Below are 16,736 nucleotides of genomic sequence, written 5' to 3' on the forward strand. Positions count from 1 at the left end.
GGCTCCTGGGTGGCTCAGTCATTTAAGCACCTGCCTTCTGCTCAGGTCATGATCCCAGGTCCTGGGATTGAGCCCAACATTGGGCTCCTTGCTCAGTGAGGAGTCTCCTCCTCCCTCTCTCTGCCCCCGCCCCCCGCACTCATGCTCTCTCTCACTCTCTTTCAAATAATAAAAATCTTAAAAAAAAACAAAAACAAACAACAACAACAAAAAAAAAAACAAAGAAGACCTAAATATGATAATATACCTCATGTTCATGGACTGGAAGACTTGACAGTACTAAGTCAAAACAGCCCACAGACACAACGCTGTCCCCATCAAAGCCCCACCAACGCTTTTGCAGAAATATGAAGAATCGGAAAATACCAAGTATCCACGAGGACACGGAGAAACTGGAACGCTGGTCCACTGGTGATGTGGACACGAAGTGATGCAGCCGCTACGGAACACTGCACGGCAATTCCTCAGAAACACTACAAACAGGATCATCATACCATCCTACAATTCTACATCTAGGCATGCACCAAAAAAAAAAAAAAAAAAAAAAAAATTGAAAACAGGGGCTCCAACAGGTACTTTTTACTGCTGCTTGTAAAGCACAATTCGCCATAATCAAAAGGTCACGAAGAGCCCGAATGTCAACCCCCCCCCCCCCGCGGCTGAACAGACAAACAGAAGATGGCGGCTACCCTAGGAGAGGAGATTGTTCAGCCCGAGAAAAGGAACAAACTGCCAACAGCTGCCACCACATGGCCAGTCTCGATGAAAGCAGCCAGGCCGAAAACCACGGGCCAGAGGAACCCACTCCTAGAAACGCCCCCAACAGTGAAACCTACAGAGACCAGAAAGAGGCCAGTGGTAGCCGAGGGGTGGTGGGAGCGACGGAATGAGAGTATAATAACCAGGGAGCGGAGGCTTCCCTGTGAGGTCTCGAGTCGGGTCTAGAATTGACTGGTGGCTCGGGGCACCTGGGGGGCTCGGAGGGCTGAGCGATTGACTGTTGACTTCGGCTCGGGTGAGGATCTCAGGGTCACAGGATCGAGCCCCGCAACGGGCCCCGCACTCCGTGTAGAGCCTGCTTGGGGTTCTCTCTTGCGCACTCCCTGCTCACGCTCTAAATAAAAAAATAAAATAAAATAAAACCTTAATAAAATAAAATAAAATCTTAAAAAAATAATAAAATGAAATGAAATAAAATGGGTGCTGGTTGGACATACCTGTGAGTTTGTAACTGGGTCCAATATATAGTACATGTGTCTACACACACACACACACACACACACACACACACTAACTGCACAAATCTGTGAATATACTCATTGTGATGGACTCGTACACTTCAAATTTAATTGGGTGAACTGCGTGGTACGTGAATGACATCTCTATTGCCCTGGGACGCCATCAGCCCAAAAGGGTCCTGTGCCCCTACATTTGGAACCAGCATAATCTATCCTCCCCTTGAAGAGATACACTAAATTTTCTGTAAGTTCTACCACAGGAAAATAGCTTTATCCACCCTGACATCTCCAAGCACATCTGGCCGAGGAATTATTAGCTCTGCGGCATCTCCCGGCCCTCGGGAACGCACTAAGCTGCCCTACATCACCATAAGCACCGGGAGTCGCTTGATAAAGGCTGACAAAGGAACCCCGACCAAAGCCCGGTGGGGCCGTCAACGCCTGTCCTAAGCAATGAGCAGAGGCAAGAAGACAAACATTCCACGGGGTCCACGGTCCCAGGAAAGCTTCTGGTGGTGGAACTTCTCAAAAGGTGGAACGAAGAAGAGCAGGTGCCCGGAGTGCCGCCCGCCACACAGGACAGACTCCCAGGGGAGAAAGGGAAGTGGCTCTCAGGTCGCCACCCCAACCAGGACTGACAAGCCCCCCCACTCCCCCCCATAAGGCAGAGCGCAGATTGGCAGGGGGCAGGGGTCTCTCCCCAGGGCTTGGGGCCCCCGGGTTACAAGCTCAGTGGGATGCTAATCCCGCACTCCTGAGACAGGAAGGCTTCCAGAGCCTGCAAGTCGCCGAAGGCTTCAAACTCTGAAGTTTTCTTCATCAGAGCAAGAGAGACACCACCGAATACAACCCACGGACTCCAAGTGAATGTCAAAGGGGGACTCGGGGCAAGTATCTAAAAGTCCGGACGCACTTACGAGCGCCATTTACAATCACGGAGGGCTAAAGGCTGAAACCTGTCTGGCAGAGTTCCTAGATTAAGTAACAGCGTGAGGAGTAAGAGCTCCTGCGGGGTCGAGCAGCCTTCTCGGAGATGTGCAGAGAAGAAACCACAGACAGAACAGAACACACGCGTGAAGACCTCAGCACACGACGCGTGGCTGCAGCCGGAGCACGCACAGGTTGGGGAGCTGGGCCGACACGCAGAACCTCGGCTGCATCCTGGACTTACTGAGCTGGTAGCGGCCTGGTCACGGGATCTCGGGGCTGCTCACATGCCCACTCCAGCTTAAGGACCGTTTTCAGCCCCTGTTAATCCCGAGCCTGTGTCAATACGGACCACTGCCAGCTCCCTCCCGGAAAACAAGTGAGAACTCCACTGGTTGGCTCCTTCAGTGCTGAGCCGGCCCTCAGCCACGCCACCCCTCTGCCTACTGTCCCTTCCTCCACGGACTTCACGGTGCTCAGCAGGAGTGTGGCGGCAGCAGGCAGAGGGGACACGCTGGTTCCTCCAACACCTGCCCGGTGAGCGACTCCCAGGGTCCGCGTGCAAACCCACCCACGCACTCCTGAAGCCCGTGTCCCAGTTGAGCGCCGAGAGGTGCTGAGAGCGTCCGGTCCTCAGCAGCGAAGGCAAATAGCCAGAGCCGAGGCACCAGCACCATCCTGCAAAGAAGTCAACCGTGATGAGGACGAAGGGGACCAGTGGGGACCTCGAGGTCCCATCCACGCACACGGGGCTGCCTTCCCTCCCGGACGTCAGGCTAGAGCCGGGAGCACCTGGAGCCCAGCGTCCCACAGACCCGGAAAGTTCTGCAGAGCCCTGGACTCCCTGCCCAAGGAGACGGAGGACAAAAGGCAAGGGAGAAGCAAACGGGTTCAGTGCACACCTGCTGTCCCCGTAACTGGAGTTCCTACCCCCTGTGTCCCTCTAATCCAGACCCTACCAGCCTGGGGAGGAACAAAGCCCACGCCATCCAGGAGGAGGGAAGGGGAAGAGTTCTCCCGAACCCGTCTGAGTAAGGCTTCGTGGAAAGGGTTCAGGTACTTGGAAGGTTGTGGATGGGCTAGGGCTCTGTGAGTCATTTCCACCCCGTGAATTCAATGAACAGGAGTAAATATGGTGCATCATGTTGATTTTGGATGTAACGTGTGGCCATGTCAACTGCCAGGCGTGCTTCCGTGGCCCGTGTGGGTGGGGCTGGGTGAGCCCTGGAATGGGCCGTTCTTTTTTAAGTCTGATGTAAAACACAGAAACAAAAAGAGCTTCACCACGGCCTCCTGTCCCGTGTTCTCCCAGAGCCCCCCAGGGTCCACAGGGCTCAGACTGCCCTACCACCACCCCTCACTCTACCCTTGACCTTCTGATTAGGCGGTAATGCTGGCAGGTGGGAGCTGCCAAGTTTCTGACCCAACTGGTGGTTCCAAGCTTGGAACACAGAGCTCCTGCGCTGGGGTGACTTCTGAACCCAGCATCCCTGCCGGAGCTGTGGGCTGCTTTACAGAGACGTGGGATTCCAGATCCCAGCCCTGTAGGTCGGTCTCATGCATCGGGGCAAGGCCTGGAGAGATTCAGAGGTCACCGCTTGAAAAACCCTGCTCTCTCCTAGCCACCCCTCCACCCAGGCATTATCAGGGCGTCACCTCCTGTCTGAAAGGAAGGTATGCCTGTGCTGGTCTGTCTGGACTTTCCTAAGACACTCCTACTGTGTCACGAGGCCACACCCCACGAGGCTGCCCAGCTCTTGTGGGACCACGAGTGCACCTCCTGGCAATCCATCAGTGGATTTACACTGCAGCAAAAGGTCAAAAGAGCCTGTGTTCTCTGAAAAGCTCAGAAACCCAGGTCTGGGTGGCGCTTATGCAATGGCTCCAGGAGTGACTGATAGTCAAGAAAATGCTTTGACCTAACTCACACTTTCCTGCCACCCTTCTGGAATCCCACTAACCTCCTGCCAAAGCGAGAGTGTAATCACCGCGCATCCTGTGGACTGTGCCCCATGCAGTCACCACACACCCCCTCCATCCTACAAGGCGGTGAGTCCCGTCCCTGTTTCAGGGGCACGGGGCACAGCAGCGAGCCCTCCGGAGTCTGACACGCACGAACACCTCCCACAACCGGACTTCCCCATGTGGTTGCTGGCACCCCAAGTCCAGAGTAAGTCTTGTCCTGCGGGTCTTTACCAGTTTTACGCTCTCGAGTGCCAGAGGAGAGGAAAACCAACAAGTCCTCCCACACCCACCCCCTGGCCCCAACCAACATACAGAGCTGGTGGGTCCCAGGCTAAAGGGTGGGCATGTGACCCCAGCCCCCCACGCGCACAGGGACAGTCTGGCAAACGGCAGAAGAGCTGAGACGTGCGCGAGACTAAAGGCGCTGCCTGGTCCCACAGTGGCTTCGGAACAGACCTTGAGGCTCAGCATTCTGGGGCCACCGCCCGTCCAATCCAGACTGTCCCTTGCCCCCTTTCACACTTACAGAGAACCGGGAGGGAAGGCGCCCACTGCTTCTTCCTCGCCTGCAGGGGTGGGTAGGAGACGGCAGCTGCGCAGATGGCAGCCTCCCCAGACAACAGCTGCCATGTGCGGGCACCTCCAACAAACCTCCGTCAACAGCCTGGGCAGGGAGGGACTCCCACCGGCAGGTGATCAAAGGGTCAATCACCATGTGGAACAGATCTGATTGTCCTAAGAACGAGGGCACGGTGGTCCCACCTGTGTTTGGAGAGATCTGCTAAGCAAATTGAAGCGTGAGAAACTTCCCCAACATCTCACTCCTCACCCTACGCACTGGACAGGTTCGCTCCACGGAGGAGGCGGACTTGGAGGGGAAAGTGCAGTGTCACAAGCTGTGTCCGTCCTGGGCTTTTCTACGCGACTATGTATGTCAGCGAGGCATGAAAGAGGTGCAGGCAGGCCTGGGTATTCGTCCTTAGCAGAGAAAAAGGTCCAGTTTCCTCCTAGAAACCCTTATCTGTTCATTTCTGCAGCCGGCTCCCACACCCACTGCCCACCACTGGGCTCAGAGATAGTGGACGGGTTTATCTGGGTACAGTTATTACTTGTTACATATTAAACAAAGTTAGAAACGGTTATATAACACCTTGTCTGACAGCTGACAGCTGACACCCAGAAGCTCCAGGATCCTGTCCCCGGGGCAGCAGGAGACAGGGCAGGGGGCAGTGCTTCTGAGAACACACAGCGCCTCCAAGCCCCTGGACCACCAAAGCACACGGCGAGAACAGCAAGCAGCTGACCACTGGTGCCTTTACCGGTCACCCAGGGCTGGCCCTGCGTGGACAGCATGCAGATGAGGACCACGGGTCACACTACAGGGCTGGTCCCAGTGCATCCACATACACTGCGTGGCCCTGGGTGTGCCAGACCCACCACACGGGGTAGCTGCATGCGGCGTGGGAGACCCAGCAGGGGCGCGGGCCACTCGGCGCACAGCGTGGGGGAGCCAGCTGGGGTGTAGGCCACTCAGTGCACAGCATGGGACACCAGGCTAGGGCACAGAATGCACAGTGCACACACAGCTTGGGAAACAGGGCTCAGGGCAGAACGCACAGCGCACAGAGTGGGAGACCAGCTGGGACACAGGCCACATAGCTACGTCCCCACTGGGAAACTTCTGTGCAGGACATCAGATCCTGTGTCCTGAGCACCCCCAGACACAGCCTGAGGAGCTCTACCACCAAGAAGTAGGGAAGCCATCCTGGCAAGGGTGGAATGCTACCCTGCCTCCAAAATACAATGAGACCCACCCCTACCAGTTCTCTGTGCACGGAGGACCCTACAGCACAGGTCTGGCCCCACACTGCTCTGCTTACAGGGGATGGCATTCTGAGGAAGGGGGGAGAAGCGTGGCCTGGGTCAGGTACCTGGAACTCCAGGCCCAAAGCCCATGTGACCAGGTCACGCCCTAAGGCTGCCGGAGAACTTGCATTGCCCAAGCCCTGGTTCTTACAGCAATCCAAAAGAAACCCCCTGTTCCCTCCACTGCCCCGCGGCCTCCCCCACGGGCCGCCTCCACTGTGATGGGCAAGGACATACCCTGCTCACAGAAACACAACATTCTCCTTCTCTGCCTATAAGACGATGCAGAGCACTGGGTCGGGGACTCCCAGGCCCACCACCAGTCAGACACACGACAGCACACCCACTCTTTCCGCCTGCCCAGGAGCCTGGGTGAGCACCAGGGGTGGCCAGTTCGGGTTTTCCAAGATCACTCCCAGCCCTCCCCAGAGAGTGTGAGCACGAACAGCAGGAAGGGAGAAGCTACCTCTTGAAGCCAGAGGCTCAAGCCTAACAGACGGTACACGGAGCATGGGCTGTGCGCTGGGCATGGAACAGGGATGCGCACGTGCACAGACAGCCCTGAACCAGCCTCGCAGCAGGCCATGCAGCCAGGAAGCACACTAGCCCCTGGGACACAGCAGGAAGAGCTGCAAGCCGCACGCACACTTGGGAAAGGGAGCAGAGAGCTGGGGAGCCCAAGGGGCGCTGTGCTCAGACAGGCGAAACACGGAGTGCAGCTCCCGAGAAGGAGGCAGGGCCAGCCACGGGCCCTCTAACTCCCAGAGGGCTCGGGGAAGACACCGCAGATGTTCACTCAACCGGGAAGCCCTTCGAGGCAACCAGGGCCAGGTGCTCTCAGGATTCTGAAGTCGACCCCGTGAACGCCAACCCAAAGCAGAGTGTTCAACCCAAAAGGAGCAGCGAGTCTCTCTCAAGGTTCTGGCAGATCCGGAATGGCCTGGCCTGCATGCCAGGAGGCAAAGCACACTCCACAGGAGAGTTAGCCATACACGGCACCCCTCCAGTGGAGATGCTGCAGGGTAAACTGAGGCATAAAGTCCAGCCCTGAGATTCTAGAAGTCAAGACCCCAACAGATGAACTTGCCCCAGGTCACAGAGCAAGTCACTGGCACAGGTGAGCCCCACTTTCCTCCCAGACATGAGGCTGCTCTCCGTGGTGACTCCCCACCCCACCTGTGCAGTCAACCCCTGGAAGGAGGAGCAGGGGTCCCATCTACCCCCTGGCCTCTGCTCTCAACCCTGGGGGTGACTCCTCTGCCTGACTGCATGGGCCATGCAGCCTGCTGGGGAAGAGGAGTGATTGACATGACAGAAGGGCCCTCCTCCGCCACACCCCCCATAAAAAATACCAGTGCTCCCAGCTAGAAGCAGGCACCAGAGGGCAAGAGGTAAAACCACGCTGTGACAGATCCAGAAGACCCGGGCCTGCGCCAAATGACCCACTGACCACACACTCGGCTGTGCTGGGACCGCAGGGAGGGGATCTTCTAAAAGGCATAAAAGCCAGAAAGCCAGTGGACCAGAGGAAGCTGATCAAGGATCCAAAAGAGCCAGAGACCCGGCCAGAAAGCGGAGACACAGCCAGACCAGGCCCGCAGGCGTCGGACAGGAGAACCGCGGGGAAGCGGGGTCTGAACAAGGGCACTGACTCCAGCCTAAGGACCAGCTGCACCCCCCGTCCTCCCCCAAAGCCATCAGCCAGCACCTCCGGAACATGGAGCTGCTTTCCAGAAGCACTGCAGGGTCTCTGGGCCTCCGCGACCATGCTGGGCGCCAGCAGGCCAGGGGCAGATGACGCAGGGCGGCCGAGGTGCCCAGGCCTGCCCCAGCCCGCCCCGTCAGCAGGAAAGAGGCTTCCGCGCACGCAGTCCAGCCGGGGGAGGAGAAAGTCCCAGCCGTGGGCGCCAGGGGCTCCCCACACAAGGGGGCAGCCAGACAGCACTCCCCAGCTCCCGCCGTCAGCTCCTCAGGGACGCCTCTGAAAGCAAGCGGGCAGAGAAGGGCCCAGACGTCTGAGCAAAGCTTTGAACCTGAATGATGGGGGCTGCGTGGAGTGGGTCGGACACCACCCCACTGGCCACCTGGGGCGACCACTTGGACAACTGCCAGGGCACAGTCCCGACAGGCCTCGTGGATGAGGAAGGCCTGCCCACATGGCCTGCACCAGCACCCACAGGCAGAGGTGGCCACAGAATGGCAGATGAATCCGTCTTCAGCCGGCCCCAGCCCCAGGACTGTGTGGGGACAGGGACGATGTGGAGTCACCCATCACACACAGCCCTGTTCCTGCCTCCCTCCCACCTCCACCCCTGCTTCCCCAGGCTTGGACATCCAAATAAAACACACCCAGAAGCTCTCACCTGCCACAGGTTCTCCTTTCTGTTAAGTCAGGCACAAGTGTGTAGAAAATTTTTAAACAATAATGTATTGTTTGAAGAAAAAAACTATCCAGGAAAAAGAAAAAAAAAAAAACAAACAGAAATGAATATACCCCCCCCCAAAAAAAAATTTAACAAACACTATATCTAGTGTTAAACACTAGTGTTAAATAGTGTTAAACACTATTTAACAAATACTGTATCTACAATACAACGATGTTATGGGATTAAAATTAAAATAACCACTTTTGGTGATGATGGACAGGTCGCTGTAGGTTCACTGACAAATGCCCCCTCTGCTGGGGATGCTGGGGGTCTGGGAAGCACATGGGAAATCTGTTTTCTGCTCGATTTCACAGTCAATCTAAAAACGGATCTAAAAAACAAAGTCCGCTGAAAGAAAAGAATCAGAGAAGAGGTCCTTGGGGATTAAAAATTAAAACAGAAATTTAAAATCCAATAGAAAGGATTAAACATCAGCCTGACATACCACCCAACCTCGAACAACAGAACAGATAGAAAACAGGAGATAGAAGTAATTGGAGAACCAGTCCCAGAACCTAACAAACAAAAGCCACTCTAGAAAGAAAGGGAAAGGCGGAAGAAAGGAAATTAAAGAATTAATTTAAAAATATATCCCACGCCTGAAGGACCTGGGTTTCCAGCTTGAAGGGACCCTCGCTGTACCTCACACAATAGATGGGAGAGCCCCCCCAAGGCACTTCTTTAAGGGACTTCCAAACAAAGATACAAAGAGAAAATCCCAGAAGCTTCTAGACATGAAAAGAAAGAAAACGGGGAAAAAAAGAAGAAAAAACAAAATAGTCAGACGGTTTCATACCCAGAACCAAGAATCAGATTAGGTTCACTCTCAACCCCATTCTGCCTAAAGACAGTGACGTCCTTTGAATTTTTGAGGGAAAACAACCTCTAGTCCAGGAGTCTACACTTGGACACACATATCCGTGAGAGGATAATAAGGATGTTTTCACACACACAGCGTCCCAAGAACTGGCAGACCCGTTTTTTTTGGAGGCCAGCATGGAATGTTCCCCATCCCACTGTGGGAAGCCATGAGGAAAGAGATCCAGGACCCTAGAGGAAGGCAAAGGGCATCCCCAGGCTGATGGGGAAGGAAGAGCCCGGCGGGGGGCGGGGGCGGGGGGGGGGGGGGGGGGGTTACGCAGCAGGGAGTGCTAAGCACATGAACCACCAAGGAAATGCAAAAGCGCTCCCAGAGGCGGACCATGTCGGGCCAGATGGGGAAGGTCAGCGTGGGGTGCCTCACCGCTCACCCCCAGAACATTAGCAGTGTGTCACGGCCCAGCCCACCTTGCCAGAAGACTCAGCAGGGAGACCACTGAGGGACCCGGCCGGGACAGACAGGGCCGGGACTCCGCACCTTCCAAGAAGAGAACTCAAAGCATCACATGAGAAATGAGAGACAACTGCTTGGAAATATAGATAAACGTGAACACCAAACACTAAGCCTGGTCACTTCTGAGACCCAACTATTTATTTATACATGTAGTTCTGATTACAAGATCAAACTAAAGGTCACAAAGGTCTGCCCTGGGTGCCGAGGGATTAGGGAACCAGGGGGTGCTGCAAATGGATGGACCTCGAAGGAGAGCGGGCGGGAGAGCAGGGGACGGGGCCTCCTACGAGGCCCCTGGGGAGGCTGCCTGGGCCCACCGCAGCCCTGCAGCCTGCAGGGTGGGGAGAAGGGCCAGGCCTGCGGTGTAGACACAGTCCAAGAGTGGGGCACGGATCCCCATCCTGCCTTACCCTTCCTCCAAAGCTCTCACACACCACAGGGGAGACGTAGGCTGCAGTCTCATCTTCCTATTTCTCTAGAAACGTCCTAGCCTGGTTTCCATGAGATCCACAGAATTCTGGGGAAAAGAGGACAGACAGCATCCTAGGAAGAGCAGCCTGAAGGCTCCTGGGGAACACACCATGGTTTTCTCTGAGCCACAGGGAGCACTGCTCGGACCCTCCACATCCCTCAGCTCAGCCTCCCACCTGGTGACAAGATTTCCAAGCAGGAGCCCAGATTCAGAGCAAGCTGTCGTCCCCACACCAAAGAAGCCCTCCTGTCTGCGTGAGGCCAACATACAAACTTCTGAACTTAGAAGTCCCTCGGTTCATAGTCGTTTTCCGGTCACTATGAGCTTTCGGACGCAGGGGCTCCTAAAATGACCACTACTAGAACGGGACCTGAGAGAAGTCTGTAGGTCAGGGGGAGTTCTCAACTTGCAAACGTGGGGAGAAGACACTCCCAGGGATGACAGGTAAGAAAATAACTAAGCAAACCAAAGGCCCAGCATCCCATCAGAGAAGGGAGTGCCCGCATGGTCTCTGCACCGAGAAGCATCTCAAGGGAGATCCAGCAGGGATGTCCACAGGGGGTCTCCAGGCATCCCTCACCATTCTGTATTTTCAGAGGCCCCGGGATGGTGCACCTGTTAGCTCCAGACAGGGATAGATGAAGCACGGTCACCTTGCAGTTCTATTTGTGGTGACAGCTCCCAGCCCTGCTTCCAAAGGACAATAACGATGCAACGCCAAGGGCCAGCATGCGTCAAGCTCTTTGCACGCCAAGTGCTTTCGGAGCCCACGTTACTAGGCAAGACGGCAGTGACGGGTGCCTGGGCCCGTCGACCCGGCTTGAAAACCTAGCCAGGACTCAGGGAGATGCAGGGCGGCCCGCCGGCACAGCCCTTGACAGTGTGCACAGCCGTTTCCCAGGATCACGGTCAGCCTGGCAGGACCCGGGTCCACGTTCACTTCCATCCCAGCTGGGCCAAGAGACTCCGTAGACGCCAGACACCAACCAACCTCAGGGTCCTAAAACTAGATGCCACCTGGCCTCGCACTGCCTGAGCCCAGGGGTCTCCCTCATTCGAAGCTGCAGCCCGCCAGAGCCTGCGCGTCTCCCGGGCATCCACCGCTCTTCGCTCCTGGTCGGGGGCAACCGGCTGCCAATGCCTGCTCTTCACTATCATCTGGTTCAAAGGCTTTGCCCCCAGATACACGTGCGTTCCACCACCCATCTCATTCCCGGAACGCCCGCCGAGGAGCTCCAGCCGCCGTGCTACAGGCGGGCCAGAAAAGGATCTTTACAAGGACTTGTGCTCAAGCAGGTTATGGACCGTCCCCCAAGGACGGGGGCAGCGAACACGCGCCCAGCACCAGCAGGCAAAGGCGTGAGAAGCGAGGTCCTCCTTCGAGCAGACCTTGCAGATTAATAGGAAGTAGAATAATCAAGCTCACAAGCTGCTCCAAGTCAAGGCTGAGTGTGCCCTGATGGCGTGTCCAGGCTCTGGCAAAGTGCCACCCGCCACACGGAGGGTCACACGACTCCCAACAGCCATTGCCGGTAAACGCCTTTGACTCTCGTTTTACCGATGAGCTTAGTTAACCTGCTCAGGCTCGCCGCCCCAGGAAACAGTAGACCCGGTGGTCACACTGGGGCAGCAGGCCTCGTGCAGTGGTCAGCACGGGCCACGACCCCCACACAGAGCAGAAAGGGAGCGGGATTCGTCCCCGGCACCTGTTCCCAAGGGAGGTGCCCAAACACATCGTCCCCTCTGCCAGCTCCGGCCCAGATCAATCCTGAAATCGAGGATCTCAACAATCAAGGAAGGTCTCTGTCAAGTCCGTTTATGAATCTGATGGTCAGAAATAACATTCTAGTTTCCCCAGTGGCGTCCAGAGGTGATGAACCAACCTGAGTTCCCGGCAGGCATCTATTTCCACCTGGACACAGGGCCAGCGGGGCTCCCACAGCAAAAAGGGAGATCCCCTCAGTCGGCACACCCCAAAAGCAGAAAGTCAGAACCATTCAGGTTTCTGCCTCTGCGACGACCTTCCATCACGCCGGGACAGGGCTCTCTGGGTAGCCATCTCAAGGGAGAGTCACACTTTATTCCCATCAATAAAGAAGAGCCATCAGCCCTTCCAGGTGCTGGCAGTTTTATGCTCCCCCTGCTTTCATCTCCTTCCGGAAAACAGGCCCCTTGACCCCCCAGGACCAGGGACAAAAGCCCATCCCAAGGAGAGGAGTTCAGAAGCTCCTGAAGCCAGGGAGGGCAGCGGAGGCAACGGTGTCCCCACCAGAGGGAGAAGGCGGGGGAGCACATGGCTAAAATACGAACACAGATCAGTGCCTGAACAGACAGAACTGTGTTCCGCACCCATCAGCATGCAGACCTCGCAGGTTACCAGATCCCCAACGTGCCCTGTCTGCCAAGCTTCGCCCACCAAGTCGCTCAACTGTCTTAGTTCCTTCCATAATTTCCCATAATTCGACAGTTGAGCAAAAAATAAAGACAGGTTAAAGGAAGAAAAAAAATCTTCAGTAGCAGAAAAAGTTTGATTTAAATCTTGAACATGACTGGTTACTTAAATGCAAAGACAAGGCAAGTATTTCTCCCCACAAGCCCATGCAATTTCACGTTGGCTTAGCAGTCTGAGAAACAGAGGGGGATTTTGCACATGCAGCAAATGCAACGGCTTCCTCCCCCCTGCACAGAACAGACCCCTCGGCTCTGAGTTCTGACCCTGGCTCAAAAACGTCCTACCACCGTGTGGGTTTTTCCTCCCCTGCAGAGACGGACAGAATTCCAAGAAAATAGGTTCCTTAAATTAGGCCACCTTCAAAGCATTAGGTTTTATCAGATACACCAACCCAGAATTTCTACAGCTCTGAGACGAAGCGGAAGGCACAAAGGCAGCCTCTGGTCAAGCAGGAGTTTGCTTTCTGTACCTTGTAAGGTCTCAGACCAGCCACCCCGCCAAAATTAACGTTCTGTGCCAGCTCTTAGACTTTGGCTCTCTCCACTTGGCCAGTCACTGTGGGTGCCCTGGGTTCCGACCGACGGCCACCACCAATAATGGAATAATTGCCTAGACAAGTGGCTGGCAGGAACCTGCCCTGCTCTGGATTCCCGACTCACAAAGGAAAGGCACTCTGCCCAGCTGACACTGCCCCAGAAGTGGTACACACCACACGCAATAGGGCCACTGATGACTTTTTAGGGATGCACAGCTTCTATTAAAACACTGCTTTAATTACCATAAAACAACTTGCCATATCGAGCTCATGACATCAAAGTTTCCTCCCAAATGAAGTATGTGTTGAAGTACAAAAGGTAAGTGGAGAAATCAATGAACGCCTCGCAACAGGACAAATCTGGAAGGTGGGGAGCCCCCAGAGTGGCAACAGAGCTTCCTACTTCTCCAGCTGTGTGGCTGGAAGGAGGAACCTCCTCTGGGCCACTTCTCGCTTTCAGAGGCAGACGGCCTTATGCAGAAACATGAAACACACAGTGCTTAAAAAAAAAAAAGAAAGAAAGAAAGAAAGAAAAATCCAAACTAGCTCCTGGTGACAGCGCCGTCATCTGCTGGCCAGGTTACCCTGACATGTCAGTTAACCTGCTGAGCCTCAGTTTCCACACCTGGGAAACACGGATCAGGGAGCTGTGGAGGATGAAAGCAAGGAGCTTTCTAACGAGTCTTTTACAAGGTAAAATGTTACAGAAGTATCAGGAGCCAGGCTTCTCAGTTACAGGAGCTGCTCTCAGCGGTGTAACTCGGCCTGTCCTCACATTCCGTCCCTGTAATCTGGGGATTGGCCTGTGTGGCCCTTCTTTCAAGTGTTCCCAATAAAACTCAAGTATTATGTGCAGGAATCCTAGAGTTCAGATTTTTCACAGAAAAGACAAAAACAAAAACCTCAGTCATTTAGAATTCCTGGAAACACATTTGGCCTCAGGGCTTCTCCTTAATAAAACACCCCCCAAGAGACACCTCACGGTCACCATAAGTCACAGCTTCTTCCCGCATCTCCTCTTGGAAAGAGAAAGGGGGGCGCTGGGTCAACTCTGGGGAAGAATCACCAGTTTTGTGCCATAAACCTCCAGTCCATGCCTGTTGCTGCGCTAACATGTGTTCTTAGTAAAACTGAGCGAAACGTTAAACAGAGCACCATTTCTGAACCTCGGGGGCTGCAAATGGCTGAATCAGCATTTTCAGAAACAAAGTGTTCTGGGCCTGGCCTTGTAAACAGCAGCACTGAGAAAGTTGTGCAATAATGCATATTTACTCACGAGCGCTATTTGTTTGGGCTTTTTCTTTGCATCTCTTGAATGAAAGCGGCTACGATCTTTGCAAGAAAGCCTCCTTTCCAATGCGTCCCCACGATCCAGATCCAGGACCGGGTCAAAGTCACCTGTGGCTCCCCTACGCTACCCACCCTTTCGGTCGGGGCAAAGGACACAAAGTCTGCGTTTCTTCCAATCCCAAGAAAAGACGAACACAATCAAAAGTCGAGAATACTCATTTCCATAACGCACATACTCGAGGGCAGAGGCAAGGCGGGCGTTTGGAGAGGTCTAGCAGCGAAGACGGGGAGTTGCATCAGAAATTTCCTTCTGCGAACGGTCTGGCTCTTATCACATTTCCACGGTTGGCGGGCGGCTGATCCGCGAGCCCACAACTTGGTGTTAGGCCCCGGGCGGCGGGTAACGGGACCACGAAGAGAACCAAAAAAAAAAAAAAAAAAAAATTCCGCGGCGCGGACGCTCGGGCAGGGGGAGAGGAGCCCGGCTCCACCGCCCCCGCCGCGGGCGCACCCCGGGCTGCAGGGGCGCGTGCAGCCCACCCCCCGGGCGTCTCCGGGAGAGCGGCCTCGGCCCTCAGGGCCCGGCCCAGCCCCAGCCCGCGGGCGGCCAGCGTCCGACCGGAGGGCTCGGGAAGGCGCCACCCGGCCCCTCGGCTCCCGGGCCGGGAGCGCCGCGCGCACAGCCGCCCCCCGCCGGCTCCCGGCTTCCCGCTGCCCGCCGCCGGCTCCCGGCTCCCCGCTGCCCGCCGCCCGCTCCCAGCTGCCCGCCGCTCCCGCAGACCCCGGCCCGGAGGCGACGCCCTTCCGCCCGCCGCGCCCCCGCGGCGCCCGGCGTCCCCGGCCGGCCGGCCCGCGCGCAGACAATGACGGCGCGGGGACCGCCCGCCCGCCCGCCGGGCCCGGCCGCGCCGACCACAAAGTAACTTGCCGCCGCGCTCCCCGCCCAACTCCGTACCTGCCGCGGCGCCGCTCCCGGCCGCCTCCGCGTGGCCGCCGGCGACCCTCGGCGCGGCCGGGGCGGGCGAGGGCGGCGCGCAAGGCGGTCCCGGCCCCCGCGCGCCGCCGCCCAGGGGCTGCGCGCAAACTTTGGGCTCCGCGCGAGTCTCCGCGGCCTCCCAGCCGAGCCCGCCACCGGCGCGCCGCTCGCGTCCCTTCCAGCCTCCTCCCGGCCTCCCCACCCCCTCGCCGGGCTTTAAACCCGCCCGGCCCCGCCCGCCTCCGCCTCCGCCGCCTCCGCCTCCTCCCCCGGCCGCTTTTCCTGCTCCTCCTCCCGCCGCCGCCACAGCCCGGACCGCTCGGCGGCCGCCAGCGCGGGCGGAGCCGCGGCCGGGGCGCAGGGCGGGGCACGGGGGGCGCCGGGGGCCGAACCCGCCGGGAGGGGCCGATGCGCTACGGCGCGGGGGGGGGGGGGAATTCCGCGTCCTGCCCCGCCCCATCCCGGTACCCCAGGACGCGGGACCCCGGCCGCCCAAGCCGGGCGCCGACAAAGGACACGTCGGACCTGTCCCGAAAGGCAATTTGGGAACGAATTCTCTGAAACTCGAAGTATGAACCGTGCGGTCCAAATCCTCGACCCCCGGCGCCGCAGAAGGACCGACCCGACGACGACGAGCTGCGACTGCCGGACTCCGTGGTGGGCTGGCGGTCCGGTCCGGGAAAGGAGAACCGGGGTTTGCAGTGTCCGCCCACAGCCAGCTAGGTGTGGGGCCTCGCCTCTCTGAGCCTCTGTTTACCCGTCTGCCGGCGAGCACCCAGATGCGGGTGGAGTGGGGAAGCCCCGCATGTTTTCTTACTGCCTCCAAGCCTCAGTGTCCTTATCTTTGAAATGGACTAATGCGCCTGCCCGAGGGCGATATCCTGGGGATTCAATGAGGTCATGGGTGTTACATAGAATGACTGGCACGAAGGAACCCCCTGAATTAATGGAAACCGTTGTCATCGATATGGTTATTAACATCTCTTCCCAATCAAAATTGAAGTACAAATACGACAGTAACAATAATCACGTCTTTTTCTGGGTCTCGAGGTTGTGAGAACAGCTACCATATAACTTACCTTTACTGAGCACACATTTTGTGCCAAACATTCACTAATCGTCTCATTGAGCCCCCACTCTGGACCCCTTGGGGATGCCAATCTTCCCCAGGTTGAATAACTTGCTGAAGGTCAAGTAGCTGGTCAGTGCAGAATAAGCATTAAAACCCTTTATGGCACTTTTTATGGCTCCTGCTT

At 56.6% G+C, this 16,736-nt stretch overlaps 1 protein-coding gene across 3 annotated transcripts in view; it reads right to left on the reverse strand.

Annotated features, from left to right (window-relative positions):
- Window positions 1-15,679, reverse strand: part of GRB10 (growth factor receptor bound protein 10) — a 173,321-nt gene extending 157,642 nt beyond the window's left edge. For 2 of the 3 annotated variants that reach the window (XM_047695307.1, XM_047695306.1), the window contains exon 1: window positions 15,460-15,679. The gene's annotated coding sequence lies outside the window, so the exon portion shown is untranslated. The remainder of the gene's footprint in view (window positions 1-15,459) is intronic. The other variant, XM_047695308.1, reaches the window with a different exon arrangement.
- Between the last annotated feature and the right edge of the window lie 1,057 nt (window positions 15,680-16,736).

The sequence above is a fragment of the Lutra lutra genome, chromosome 11, assembly GCF_902655055.1.
Source record: "Lutra lutra chromosome 11, mLutLut1.2, whole genome shotgun sequence".
In the NCBI taxonomy this organism is placed as follows: Eukaryota; Metazoa; Chordata; class Mammalia; order Carnivora; family Mustelidae; genus Lutra; species Lutra lutra.